This window comes from Parasteatoda tepidariorum, chromosome 1 (assembly GCF_043381705.1).
Source record: "Parasteatoda tepidariorum isolate YZ-2023 chromosome 1, CAS_Ptep_4.0, whole genome shotgun sequence".
Classification (NCBI taxonomy): Eukaryota; Metazoa; Arthropoda; class Arachnida; order Araneae; family Theridiidae; genus Parasteatoda; species Parasteatoda tepidariorum.
The window spans coordinates 53,852-69,135 of record NC_092204.1 but is presented as its reverse complement, the minus strand read 5'-3'; the positions used below and the strand labels follow the sequence as shown (position 1 = coordinate 69,135).

The window sequence follows — 15,284 nt, the reverse complement described above, 5'->3', positions numbered from 1 at the left end:
GATTATATATATATATATTGCATTGAACATTATTAACTACGAAGACATTTTTACCTGCAGTAAAAAACCATTTTTAATTCATTTTTCTACTTTCACCCTCGTTTTTGAAGTAACTTAAAAAAAAAAAAAACTTCCACAAATAATTATTTTATCGAAAAGATTTCCTTAAATGTAGTTGCATGCATTTCAAAAGACTGTCATGTAAAATTATAAAAAAGAATTAATGAAACTGTTAAAGTGTTGAGCCTAACTGTTTCCAATAAAAATTAATTTCAATAATATCAAATAATTAAAATTCACCAAATTTAAAAAAAATAATTGACCTTATTATTATAAGTGATATTTACACAGTAAAAAAAAAGTAATAGTGTTTCCTCAACCAATTCTAAGGCCTATAAGCTCATTAAAAAATATACAGTGCACTAAATAATAAATGAAACATTATTTAAGATTTGATTTTCAATTATTAAAATGTGATATTAATATTTGAAGAAAAACATCTGAAATATAAAGTTAGTTTGAGTTGTCGATATTTTATAACGAAATCAAACACAAAGAACGTCTTTCATTGAAAGCATCTTTCATTATTTTTTTTATCATTGTTAAATTTTATTAATATTAGTTTTTATTAATATTAGTTTTTATTATTGTTAATTTGTATAATTATTTTCAACCTTCATAAAGTAGTTGCAATTACTATTTGTCTCTCTAAAATTATTAAAATTGAACACTTTGAATGTAATTATTAAAGCTCAATTTGGCAAAAATTATTCCTGCAAAGAAACCCCTTTCAAAAATTGACTTTATAATTTTACTAAAAAAGAATCAATAAATCAATGGTGAAAAACGATATAAAATCGAGCAAAAAACAAAACTGAAAGACAAATATCGATACAAATAATAAACCTAAAAAATTACCAATGTTTTTATCCATTATTATAAGAACTGAATTTGCAAATGGTAACAATGTAAATTGACAAAGAAGTTTTCAGAAAATTTATTAATTAACCTACAAATAATTCAATGATTATTTGTAGGTTAATTAATAATATTTTTATCATTAAAAATTAGGTTAATTTATTAATTAACCTACAAATAATTCAATGATTATTTGTAGGTTAATTGTAATTTAACCTACAAATAATTCAATGATTTTAAATAGAATTTAATTTCTTTAGTTGGGTATCCATTGTTTTTTAGTAATTTGTAGAGTTGGTATTTATTAGTTTTATTGGATAAATAAACATTACTGCATATTCTTTTAATTCTATTCATTGGATTAAAAATGGTATTTAAATAAATGTTTTTAGAAAGATGAGAATTCCAAGTATTCAGTTTATTTATATTAAAATCATTTCTTTTATCGTATAAATCAACAAAGCAGGCATTTTCTTCTTTTGTAATACCCAAATACGAAAAATTTAAATTAATATTATCATGATTACGAAGCAAGATTAAATCCTCGAGGGAAATATTATTTAATACAATTGTATAATCTTGAAAATTGAAGATAATTAAATCATCAATAAATCTAAAAACAATTTTAATATTAAGAGTTTAATTATTTTCATAATAGTGCAAAAATAAGTTATCTAAGAGAGATGAAAAATTAAATCCTTGTGGTATTCCATCAATTTGAATAAAAATATCATTTTATCGCAAAGCTAATTACTAAAAGGACGAAAATTAGTTAAAATTTCTCAACAATCAAAATCGCAATTAAGGATATTTTTAAAATCATAGTAATAAATCAAAAGAACATCATTTAGTTTAGAAAGGGGAAGGCTATTGAAAAGATCCTGGAAATCAATAGAATTAATTTTATTTTGTTCTAAATCGGTTGATTATTGATAATCCAATAAAAACCTTCATTAATTATATTGTTAATAATTTAATTTAAGTAGTTCCAGAAAATGATGCCATGTTCGTTAAATATTAGAGCCATATGTGATTGTTCTAAATTTTAGAGGAATTTTATGAAATTTTGGACTGTTAATTAAGTAATGAAATTGCATATTGCTAATTTTAATTTTTAAACTCTTATATGAATCTAAACATTTTTAATGATAATGTTATAATTTAAATTACTAAGCTTAAAATTTTTACTATTTTTTAATTCCGCATTTAAAAGTTCGATATTTTAACAGAAGATTGCATAATTATTGTTAGCTTTGTCTATGGGGGTAATAGCAAAAAAATTTTGTAATTGATCGAAGAATTTTAGAAAAATTTGTTGAACTGTTATTTAATTTTCCTTATTATTGAAAGCAAATTTCTTAAAGTAACAGTAAACAACCCATTTCTATTCTATTGACTTACCTAAAAGTAGAGTGCCTGTATTGAAAAGAGTGATGACAATATCCTAGAGCGCATGCGCTGCCGTCATATTTTTGTCCAAGGGGGTTGCCAGATGATACACCGAAGTTGGCGCCACTCACTCATTTGGTGTTATTCTGAAGATTCTGTCATTCTAAGAGTATATACTAAAGTATCAATAATATAAACTTTAAGATTTGAAAGCACATGATATTACAGATTTTTTAAGAAACATTTTCCATCATCTGAAATTGTTAAAAAATAAATGTCAATTAAAAAAAAAAGACTTATGAAAAGACTTCAGCTTTTAATAAATGCCTTAAATTAAATATAAAAATTAATAATGATTATGCCATTTATTTCAGAAATAATAATTAATAATACAAATTATATAATTTATTATTATTTATTACTTTTTCAGGAAAAAATTATCGCATATTCACCTGAAAAGGTATTGTTTATTTCAACAAATTGTAAACAAAAATTTCCATAATTAGTTGAAATTTAAAACAAACTAGCATTTTATACAGTTGGTAACGAAAAGTAAACAAATGCTACTTTGTAACGCGCATTGTAACGTGACCATTGTAACGCGCCAACATGTCAAAGTAATATGGCCAAACTATGCACTTCTGAAGTTTTGATAAAAAGATGCTCAAATCTTAAAATTTATAAGTAATTTAGATAGAAATTATGTGTATTAAAAGTAAATACATTTATTCTTATCTAACCATTAGTTATTTAATCACCTTGTTCTCTTAATGAGATAAACATAACTTTATATGCACGCAAGTAAGAGATAATAAGGATAAATTCGAATAACTAACAACTATCCAAATTTTCACCCATAATTTTAACATTTACTGTAATTGTGATGTTTCTTGTTGAAAAAAAGTAAGTAATGAACTCATTACATGCATTTATTAATACAGAACATAAATTTTTTGAATCAGATAATTTTCACTCCGTGTAATTCCAATGGCGAATTTTCCACTCTCGCCTCCGGCGGTAAAGTTTTTCTTTCCACCAATCAGGAATCGTTTCTCCCTTGTCCACACTCTTTTACTCTAGGCACTCTACCTAAAAGTAAAGAGAATTTACTTGATATCTTTAAACAAATATTATTTAGAAAATTAAGAAAGTATTTTAGAAATTTTTTAATTGATATATGGTAAATGGGTCCAAATTTTGCTCCTTTTATCAATGAATTCCTCAGTTCTAGGTTATTATAACATTTGAGTCAACAGCAGTATGTCTATGATGTTTATCAAAAAATCCAAATATTTCTCTTCTTAACAGTGACCTTCATTATTAATTTTTCCTAAATTTTTGCTTATATCATTGTTATTGAACATAGTTCTTAACAAGAGATTTATTTTATTTCAAGCTTTCATTCATGATAAAATCTTTTAATGGAATTTTTTTTTTAATTTTCAAAAATATTACGAATTTTAATATTATTGAAAATAGGATTATAAAGTTAATAACGAAATATAAATTATCAAAATTGTTCTTTTTATTTGGGGAAATTTTACGCATTTTAGCCTTTACAAGATTGAATCAAAGAATTTCGAAATGTAAATAATTAATGAAAGAAAAGTTAATAATAAGGGAGAAAACAAAATTTTTCATTGGTTTCATTTTTTATTGTATATTAAAATCTTTTTCTGTATTTGAAATTTTTTTTTTATTTAATTTGTGACTATTAAGAGAGTTTTTATTACTTCCTTATCCCCGTTTACCTCAATTTGTACGCTTATCTTTAATACGAAAAAATGAGTAAGTTGAGGAATTAAAGTTAATTTGCGTATGTTGGAACGTGCGGCAAAATTGTTCTTTATAAAAGCAGGTAGTAATTTTCTTTTTGTAATCTTAAATCTAAATCTTCTACAATATCTAAAATATTAATTTTAACACTGAAAAATTATGTTCTCTAAAATGATTCAATTCCAGGTTATTGATAATTTTATGACAGTTTATATCAGAACGGTGTTGATTAATTCAAATATTAAAGGAGCTACTGGTTTTCCAACATATTTCAAATTGAAAAAACCACAGGTTAGCATATAAGTAACATTTTTAATTTAGAAACAGATTTGGAGCTATCGTTATTGTGAATTATATGCTGTTGTTGTTTTTTTTTTCTGTTGTTTTTTTCAATATTAAGGCAAGTTTTGCATCTTTTATCACCGCACGCTTTATAAGTCGGAAAAAATTCTGGAATTTGTTGCGGATATAATCGTGAGAGCTGATGAAGAGATTTTATCTTTTCATTTATTTTTGTTTTCCGGTTGTTTAGTCTATATATTTATAATTTTTTTTAAAAATATTTTGTTTTAATAATGTTTATTCTTCTCTTTTCATTAATCTTTATTATTTTCAATTTTTCCTCCCTATTTTTAACTTATTTTTTGAATTCTAGATACTTGCAGTTTATGAGTAAATAAAACTTATGCGCAAATAATAAAATTTATATGAGTTGAGAAAATCTCAAAAATATTGATGAGAAAGTGAAAAATAAGCCACCTCATTGGTCATGGAAAGGCACATTATGACAGTTTTTAGGTGCGATCCGTTATAAATATTTTTATTTAAATTCTATTTCATCCGCAGGTGTATCATTCATAAAAAAATATACAATATTAAGTAATATGTATTCCACTGAATCCTAGGAATTAATATACATATATATTGATTGATTGCCCCATTCAATCAATAAACCTTCGCCTTCCTCCCTTCATTTACATGTTCATACTTTTAACCGAAATAATAATAATAATTTAATTCCAATTCCAGTGAACAAAGTATTTAAAAAAGGTAATTATTTTCAAAAGTCAATTATTTAAAAATTTCTAAATATAATAAAAAAAAACTGAGAAGAGACATAATGTGTTTTCAGTCCTGATGACGGTTGCTGTGAAAGGAAGACAACAAAATGGTGAATGGATAAGTGGTCAGAATGAAAAGAAGAAACAATGACAGCAACAAAAAAAAAACAATCATTACAATAATAATAAAAGAAAAAAACGATGCTGCCTGCCATTCCCAATAGAGCGGTCACGCCGGAGGGTAAACAGGCGATAATAGCACATCATGTGGTGCATGATAATAACTACCCTCTCTCCTTCACCCTGCTCTTTTTGGAATTTTTTCCACTTTCTTCGATGGCTACCTGCTCCGGAGGCAAAGAAGAAGAAAAAAGAGAAGCAGATGAACTCTTTCAGATGAATGTACGCGGACGAAGCAGCATCAGAGCTGTTGTTGAACCTTTGGATGCTGGAAGTACCCTTTCAGGTTTATGTTCTGAGAGTGAAATTTTGGATCAGTGAGGATGCTTTACTTTCATAAGAATCACAAAATCAACTCAATCAGGTAAATTCATTCTGATGATTGTTTATTAAAATCTTAAATAACTCTTTATATAAAACACACCCTACCTATTACATGTTTCGTATTGTTCATTGTATTAGATCAGAATTATATGAAACTAGTAGATGATGGAGTACCCATAATGAGTTTTTTTAATGTGGTGTTTTTACATTACATGTAAAAATGTTTTCAATGAAGTAGGATGACTGCATTGATGAAGGGGTTCCCTTTTTATATCTACTGCACATTTAAAGTATGATTTTTTTTTTTTGGTGGGTTTAACTGATGAGTGTTCATTAGCTTCACTTATTTTACTCAAAGTTCTGTCCACTCTATCCTGGGAGTGAAGCTCGGGTATTTCTGTGGTGTCAGAACGAAATCTATAAGGCGAATAGCGATTTCGAATGAACTTACATGTATCGGAATCTTACATCAAAGGATTTAAAATATTTTCGTAATAAGATTGTCAGATTACAAAATGTGAAAACAGAAGCGGAGTTAAAAGCGTAATTAGAATGATTTTGTTTTATGGCGCGTTTTTAATGCAGTACTGAAGAGTGTGTCAGTTACTAAGGACTGGTCCGAAAATTTGTGTGCGTAAGGGAATAATATTATAATTTAAAGAAGTTTATAATGAATAAAGTTAATATTTAATTATATAATTTTTAAAAAAAGAGAGAAGGAAAAAACTGTCCGTTTTGCATAAATTTTTAGCCACGGATTTGCCTGAATTGGATTTGCAAATTGTACATTAACAAAGAAGATTTTAGTAAACTAGAGGGCTCCGCCCCCTGCTCGCTGACGCTCGCCAACCCCCGGAGAATTNTGTTTTATGGCGCGTTTTTAATGCAGTACTGAAGAGTGTGTCAGTTACTAAGGACTGGTCCGAAAATTTGTGTGGGTAAGGGAATAACATTATAATTTAAAGAAGTTTATAATGAATAAAGTTAATATTTAATTATACAATTTTTAAAAAAAAGAGAGAAAGAAAAAACTGTCCGTTTTGCATAGATTTTTAGCCACGGATTTGCCCGAATTGGATTTGCAAATTGTACATTAACAAAGAAGATTTTAGTAAATGTATTAACAATTAACTCAATGATTTTATATAGAACTTTAGTATCCATCATTCATTTTTAGATTTTCACTCCCTTTCAGACCCTTTAACGAGCCATTTCATCAATGTAAATTGATAGAAGAAAAAAAAAAACCTCATTTAGCCAGATAAAATTAATTTAAAGCCATTCTTTGGCAATTTATCACGGTTCATTAGGTCTTTACACAAGCAAGTTACTGACTTTTATTGTTTATAAAACAAATTTTATTAAGAGGTTCATATTATAGCTCTTAAAATATTTTTCTTAAAATGGGCGTTTCCTTCAAAAGTGTTGCATCAAAACGGAACAAACGAAAAACCAAATGGTTAAATATTTTACAATGGGAGGTCTGTACCTTAGAAAGGGTTAAAACCATCTTTTTTGCATATTTATTTATTAATTATATGAAAGTCATTTATTTGAGCTGCGGTCTTTTAAAGTAAAAAAGAAAACCACTCATCCAAGAAGTTATTTAGTTATAAGCGCAACAACAGAAAAGACTTAGGATAATACAATGAGTTGATCTCCAATGGTCACTAAAAAAATGTCCTATCACGAAGCGATTCTCAGTTTATCACATCTTTGTGTCTGATTTCATAGGACACATTTTTAAAAAATTATATTATCGTTTTACACGACATATTGTTGTAAATTTATTCAAGGAAAATGATAGTAGCATTTTATTAGCGAAAAATAAGCTTATAAAATACTACTCTCATTTTCCTTGCAATTAAAATGCAATGGACATTAACTTGCATTAATGTCCATTGCATTTTTTCTACTTTTCACGATATAAATTTATTTGTCTCATTTAAAAAAAAAGCAGCTGTGATAAATATGAGATCATACTTCGTAAGATAACAGCGTAAAATTATTTTTAAAAAACTAAATAAATAAATTTGGATTTTAAAATCCAACTTCAGTTATCAACATCATTTAACACGCGGTGTTAATTGCACAAGAAGTCATTGAAATGAATGCAATTCTTTAAAATACAGTTTTTGCAGTTATGTGGTTAAAAGTCCTGAATTTTATAATAGGTAGTTAAATAAATTGTAACGACACTGATAAGAACACAATGAAATTATAAAAATTTTATGTCAATTTATCGCAATATAATTTTTTAAAAAAACTAATAAATGAAGAAAAGACTGTAATCAGCACTGTTATCTTTTTTTAGATCAAATATTTGGGAAGAATAATTCTAAAATTTAAAGAACATTCAAAACATTCAAATATTTAAGAACCAAAAACATAGCTTAAAAAGTATATTTTGACAACTATTTATTTTAAAAAATGCCAAATATTATATAGTAGCTAAAAAAATATAATAAATGAAAGAATTTTTTTGTATAGTTATATATTAGTATATTATACGTATATACTATTTGAAAAAAGAAAAAAAATATTTATTAAAAAAGTTCTTAAAAAATCTATCATTTAAATGTCAAGCATTATTTAATAATAAAAAACATAGTAAATAACATAACACTTTTTTATAAATAATCCATAAATTACAATCCTAAAATCAATAAACAGAAGAGAAAAAAAAATGTTTTAAAAAATAAAAGGAATTGGCGTGATTCTGAGGATTAAAGCAGTATATAGCAGTATATTCAAGTGTGCTAAAATATTTAAATTTGTTTTTCTTAGTGGGTCATCTTAAATGGCAAACGCCTGTAATGTTTACTTCTTCACTGTTAAAAGTTCCGGATCAAAATACGATAAAAAGTACCGGAGCACCAGTACTTTTTACCGTGGAATCCATCTTTACCAGAACATGTTACGGAACAAAAATTTTTATTAACCGTGATTTTTACAGAAATATTTAATAAGAATGATTCAGTGGTTTTGCGATAAATATTTAACGTAAAATGATACATAATGGTAATTATATTAATAATTAACTGCAAAACCGGATGTAACGTCATAGTAGTTACGATAGTATGAAACGGTAAAAATAGATTTTACGGCCAAAAGGATGATGCACCCAAGGTACCGAGACTTTATACCAGAATTTTGACTAGAATTTTTTTACAGTACGATATTCCAAGTTTCATCTCAAAGTGAATATTTTCCCATTTTTCCAATTATATTGATCGCAATCAAAAGCCATGAGACCAACTATTTTATGAAATCCTATAAACATTTTTTTTAACTTATCTTTTTTTCTAAAAAAGTAAAACTCAACATTTCGAAAACAATGGAATTGTATCGAACAGCATTTATACTATGTCTCTTATTAAAAAAGGTTAGAAATAAAGTTTTAAAAGTTTTTTGATATGTTTAAAAAATTTTATGATACTCTATTTTATAGCTACTGTTTTTTGTTTCACAACTTAATACTAAAAGGCTTTCCAGTTTCTAATTTTGACCTGACTGTAAAAAAAGTGTTTTTTTTTTTATTTAAAAAATAGTAGAAGGTATCCAATGGACATATTATGAAACGATTGTTCTATAACGATATCACGAATAAGAGGTATCTATGACTGCTGAAATTCTCTTTACTTTCTTATTTAACCTGGAAAAAAATATCAAGACTATCCCATTTGCATTAAATAAGAATTTTTCACAATCCCAAGAAACCATTCTTTATTTTTGACCGTTATTTCTCTTTCCTCATTTCGAAACTATTTTACATGCACACTTTCTTCTTCCTCGGGGCAAAGGTTATTTGGGGGCTTCGATTGTTATTTGAAGAAAGACAATGAAGGAACTATTCTAATAATAAGAATCGCCGAAATGTATCGCTGGCTACTTAACGATCAACCGGTCTGCATCTGTGAGAACGAGTTTTTCTTTGTCTAAGCTGCTCCTCAAAATATTCTGATAGGTCAAGGCTTCTTATCAACTCTGTCGAACTCATTTGTATGTTCGGAAAATCTCAAAAATAATGATAAGAAAGTGAAAAATAAGCCACCACATTGGCAATCGAAAAGCACATTTTTAAGTGCCTTTCCATTATAAATATTTTTATTTAAATTCTATTTCATCTCCTGGTGTTGCATTAATAAAGAAATATCCAATATTAAGTAAAATGTATTCCACTGTATCATAGGATTTCCATAGAATTGGGCATTTTTTTAACGATACCAATGATTTTTGAAGCCTAAGTTTATATCAGAGAAAATTTATATGCATATATATTTAAGTTACTTATGGATTTTGATAGTTTGAATAGCCTATAAAAATTAAATTCTGATGAATAATTTTACCCCACAAAGTTTACCTATTTTTCGTTCATTGTATTAGATCAGAATTATATGAAACTAGAAGAAACTAGTAGCCATAATGAGTTTTTTAATGTGGTGTTTTTACATTATACGTAAAAATATTTTCAATGGAGTTCCCTTTTTTTTATCTAAGTGTGAATTATTTTCTGGTGGGTTCACTTATTTTACTCAAAGTCACAAATATGACTGGGAGAGAACGAATGTACCGGAATCTTTCAAAAAGTCACATTACAAAATACAGAAGCGGAGTTTGTTTAGATAAACGAGTTTCATTTGCTAGTTACCAAGGATTGGCGAAAAGTAATAAGATTTTTCTGGATAATTTAATGAATAAGGTTGATATTTAACTATACAATTTTTGAAAAAAAGATGGAAACATGATTTGCCTGTTCTGCACAGATCTTTAGCCATGAACTTGCTCGAATTGGATTTGCACATAGTAAAAATATAAATTAACAAACACGTTTTTACTAAATGTATTAATAATAACATGCAACTAACTCAATGATTTTATATAGAATTTAATTACCTTAGTTGGGTATCCATTGTTTTTTTTATCAAATTTTGAAAAAGTTTGTCTTATTGCTTTTTGGATAGACAAACATCTATATATATATTTCTCTTACACGGCACCAAAAAAAAGCCTCATTACAACTCCCCGAATGGCAACGTTAGAAAATCGACCAATGATTGCTGCTAAAAATGTCACATGGCAAATGTCACATGAGGTGGCTCAACATATAGCGCTTTTAAAAACGGAAACAATAACCAGAGTGAGCATTATCAGGTTGTTCAATTCAGATTCATGCCCTAAAAACATGATAATATTTAATTTAAACTCAATTAGGAATTAATTAGGCTGGCCTTCTCCATGACTATAAATAAGTCACAAGGTCAGACTTTTGAGAAAATCAGTTTAGTATTGACTAAACAAGTTTTTAGTCATGGACAACTTTATGTTGGCCTGTCAAGAGTTAAGTCATTTGACAGCCTTTCAGTAATTGCTCCAAGATGCCAAATCTATAATTGTGTTTTCAAAGAAATTCTAAATGCTTAGTGTTAATTTCTTAGAGCTTTGCAGAAAAAAATGTTTTTTGGAAAAAATTTAATTGAAACTTCTATTGGCAGTAGGCAAGGGGAACTGCCAAAATCAAAACTCCCCGATTAGAAATGCAGCATGGCGACCTCCACGTGGTATTTCTCGGGTAATGCTAACAGCCATGCATTTTAATTTATTGTATGTAAAACATCCTTATTTTGTTCTAAAATGTTATGTACTTTATCACAAATGTTAATTAATATAGAAATTGATTTCAATAATGCTGATCACCAAAAAATATTTCATTTGGCGATAAAACAAATTTTTGTGTTCTTGAAAATGAAAGACTTTTTGAGGGTTATTATCTCACAAGGAAAAGTTAGGGTTTAAAGTTTATATTTTTAAATAATAAAATTTTTTTCTAAAACTTTCAGAATTTCTAGCATTAACTAATTTATTATACACATTTAGTTGAATTTAGGTGAGTAACTGCAATATTTGATAATTTATTTTGCTAATATGTTTCTCATTTAGCTAATGTTTTGATTTTTTCACCATGTACAATCTAAATAGCTAATATACTTTTTTAAAAGCCAATAAGAACATTGATAGAATTCTTCTACATAAGTACAATACTATGTCTTTGATGATAAAATACTACGTCTTTGATGATAATATACTATGTCTTTGTGCTAGAACATTGTGTTCATTGGCGAGCGAGCGCAGCGAGCCATGGTTCACGACGTGAACCACATAGGATTGCGTAGCATTTCTCGGGGGTTGGCGAGTGTTAGCGAGCAGGGGGCGGAGCCTCCTAGTATTCTTTTAATTATATACGTTTGATTAGAAATGGTATTTAAATAGAAGTTATTAGAAACATTAGAATTCCAAGCAATTAGTTTATTTATATCAAAATTTAAATCATTTCTTTTATCGTATAAATCAACAAAGCAGATATTTTCTTCTTTTATAATACCCAAATCCAAAAAATTATATTAAGAATTATCATCATGATTACGAAGCAAGATTAATTCCTGGGGGTAAATATTATATAATTAAATTGTATAATCTTGAAAATTAACGATAGGTAAATCATCAATAAATCTAAAAATAAACTTAATATTAAGAGTTTAATTTTTTCATTGTAAAGCAAAAATAATTTTGTAAACAATGTTTTTTGTTGTTGTAATTTTACGATATTTAAATTGTCATTTTTAAGAAAAGTTTATATTACATTCTTAATCCCATCGTTTCACGCTTTATTGTATAAAGACGAATTATTACAGCTGCTCTGTGTATGTCTGAAAGTTTCATTTAGCCCATTTTATATAAAAGTGTGTATCTTTGTTGGTCTTAATTCATAATCAGGTACAGTGTCTAAAATATTAATTTTAAAATCCTGTAATATGTTTGACATGAATTTAAGGTGGAGTTTTTTGACAAAGAAATTTGTGTAGATGAAATATCAATCTTGAATTCAGGCCAGTTAATTTTCAATCCGGAAGTAGCTTTTTATTGTCACATTCTATTTCCTTACAGACAATAGTGTACATATTGGTGTAGATTAGATAAGAATAGGTATGCAAGTGGATCCAGCAAAAATTTGAAAACTGAAAATAATTTTTAATCAAGAAAAAAGTGATTTTCTTACTGAATCTGAAAATGAAATTCAGGTGTTGGACGAAATTTCGGAAGCACTAGCTCTTTTTTTCATGTTTCAAAAAATACTTTGAGAAGTTTTAACTTCTGGTCCTGAAGTCTTAACTTAGTTTTTAACTTCAGGAGTGTTTAGATCATGCGATTTATCACACATATCAATAAAATGTAACGTTTTTAAAAGCTTAAGAAACCGGCATGAATTTACAAACACAAAAGATTTTTTTGAACACACCTTTCTAAACAATATAGCAATAAGCTTGCAACGTGTATCAATAATTTTGGTTATAAAATGCAATAATTGCAAAAAATTTAGTAAGCCTAGCTTAAATATTTATGGTGATGCGGATATCCTTATAAAAAAATTACCTTACCAGTTTACTACAACTGCAGAGCTATCATTAAAATTAAAAGTTTTAGAATAATTTTTAATGAACGACAAAAAAATCATTTTAAAATTTGAAAACAAATCTTTAAAAATGGTGCAAAATTTGAATATTTAAAGTAATCCTTTTATACTCCGCATGATCGGAAATCATTCAAATTGTTTTCCGGATTTTGTTCCGCATCGTGTTTGGTCAACTACGAAAAAAGAGTGATTTGAAATCTAGAAATATCTTACGATTATCTTGAAAATAAAAATAAAATTTTAGCAATTTTTTCAGTAGCTTTTAAACTTTTTCTAAGAAAGCTTTAAAAGATAAGAGGGTTTCTATGAATTTCAATTGGAACAAAATAACAAAATTTAATAACAAATGATAATACCCAAGAGTGATTGTATAAAGAAAGAAAACAAGTGAAATAAAAAATACTTTAATAGAGGATATGATTAATAATGAATTTTAGTTACTAATTTATTAGTCAATTAATATTTTTCAATTATAATTTCAATTATAAGTCAATTATATTAGATTATAAATTATTTATTATTAGTTAGCAATTTATTATTTTGCTTTCCGTTTTTAATACATTTTAGTTAATAGTACAAAATATAATTTGTGTAAAACCCATACCCGTCATTCTTTCCAAATTTACAAAAACTAGAAACATTTTCAAGAATCGAAGTCTTTTAATATGTTACCAAATACAATTCAGTACAAAATTTTTAAAAACGTTTCTTGCACATGCACAAGGATTACTCTAAATGTCTTGCCCTTTTTAACGAATTTCCTTCAAGTTCTGAAATAATATTTTTATTGCTAATTCAAATAAATTATTTAACTTTTTTTTTAATATTTCGGCAGTTATAAAAAAATATTTTTTTTTTAAATAAAAATATCTATATCCTTCAAGAAACTAGATTTACGAAAGCTTGTGAAATAAGCTCTTGAATATAATAACCAAAATAATTGTTACGAGGTATATGTTTATTGCTAAATTTTTTGGCATGAGTGTGCTCAAAAACATTCGCTCGTCCCTCAAATCTCTAAACTAATTGATGAGAAATTGCCACGACAAAAGCACTTCTAAAATAATTCTCTAAATATTTCTTGAGAAATATGAAGAAAACAAATTTAGTATCCATAATTTTTGGATTTCTTGGAATTCCTTAATGGGTAATTTCTTCACGTTATTCAATTATTATTTCTTTAAACTGAGACCTGCACTGCATTTTAAGCGAAGGTGTTTCATCAATGGTCTGAAGTTTGTTTGAGTTTGTAAAAATTAATCAAATTCATCAACATAAAAGTGATGAAACAAAATAGCAAAATTAAATTGTTCACAGTATAAAATTCACTGTAAAAACGCTGAAATTCAGAGCTTCTAAGGATTATGTTTAACCGGTTTTGTTAAGAGTATTTGACGTTGTGTTTCAAAGAAATCAGTAACTAGCTGAAGTGTTGGAGTTCTTAGCATCAGAAAAAATTACTTTCGGATCTAAAATATGTTTCTATTTACTTAAAATTTCAGAGAATTCTTTGATTATTTCTCACCGGAAATTCTTTGATTATTTTAAGATTTTTATATGTCACTAATCACTAACGATCACTAACTAACGATCACTAATGATGTCTGCCATTTTTTTCTGTACAATTTTAATCAACTGTTATCAATAAGTAGGGGAGAGTGGGGTCAATTATAACATTTTTTACTCAACTATTTTCAACTAACAAACAATCCAATATATTATTAGTATTAATTGACAGACGAGTAAAGTAGACTATCCTTTACTAGAAAAAAAAATAAATACCTTATTTTAAATGTTATTATATTAGTTATTAACAATTTTTTACATTCGTGCAATTTCACATTCATTTTACATTCGTACAATTTCTCAATTTACAGTCGTGCACTTGTTACAATTGTCCCCACTTACGGGGTCAATTGTAACAGTTCATAAATTCAACTAAAACATAGTTAATTATGCATATTATCATAATTGTAATATATTTTTTATTGATCAAAATAATAGTAGTAAAGTAGTAAAGTAATAATAGTAGTAAATAATTTTAGGAGTAAAAATAATAATGAGCAGAGACCTAAAGGGATAAACTTTTAACTTTAAGGGGTTAAAAATTTTAATTTATGCTGTGAAAGGTGACAAATAAAATAATGCACATGCAACATAATATA

At 26.8% G+C, this 15,284-nt stretch overlaps 1 protein-coding gene across 1 annotated transcript in view; it reads left to right on the top strand.

The window, feature by feature from the left end:
* The first annotated feature begins 5,307 nt into the window (after window positions 1-5,307).
* The window catches only part of LOC107453636 (uncharacterized), a 31,641-nt gene continuing 21,664 nt past the window's right edge, over window positions 5,308-15,284 (top strand). The window contains exon 1 of the mRNA XM_071181949.1: window positions 5,308-5,688. The gene's annotated coding sequence lies outside the window, so the exon portion shown is untranslated. The remainder of the gene's footprint in view (window positions 5,689-15,284) is intronic.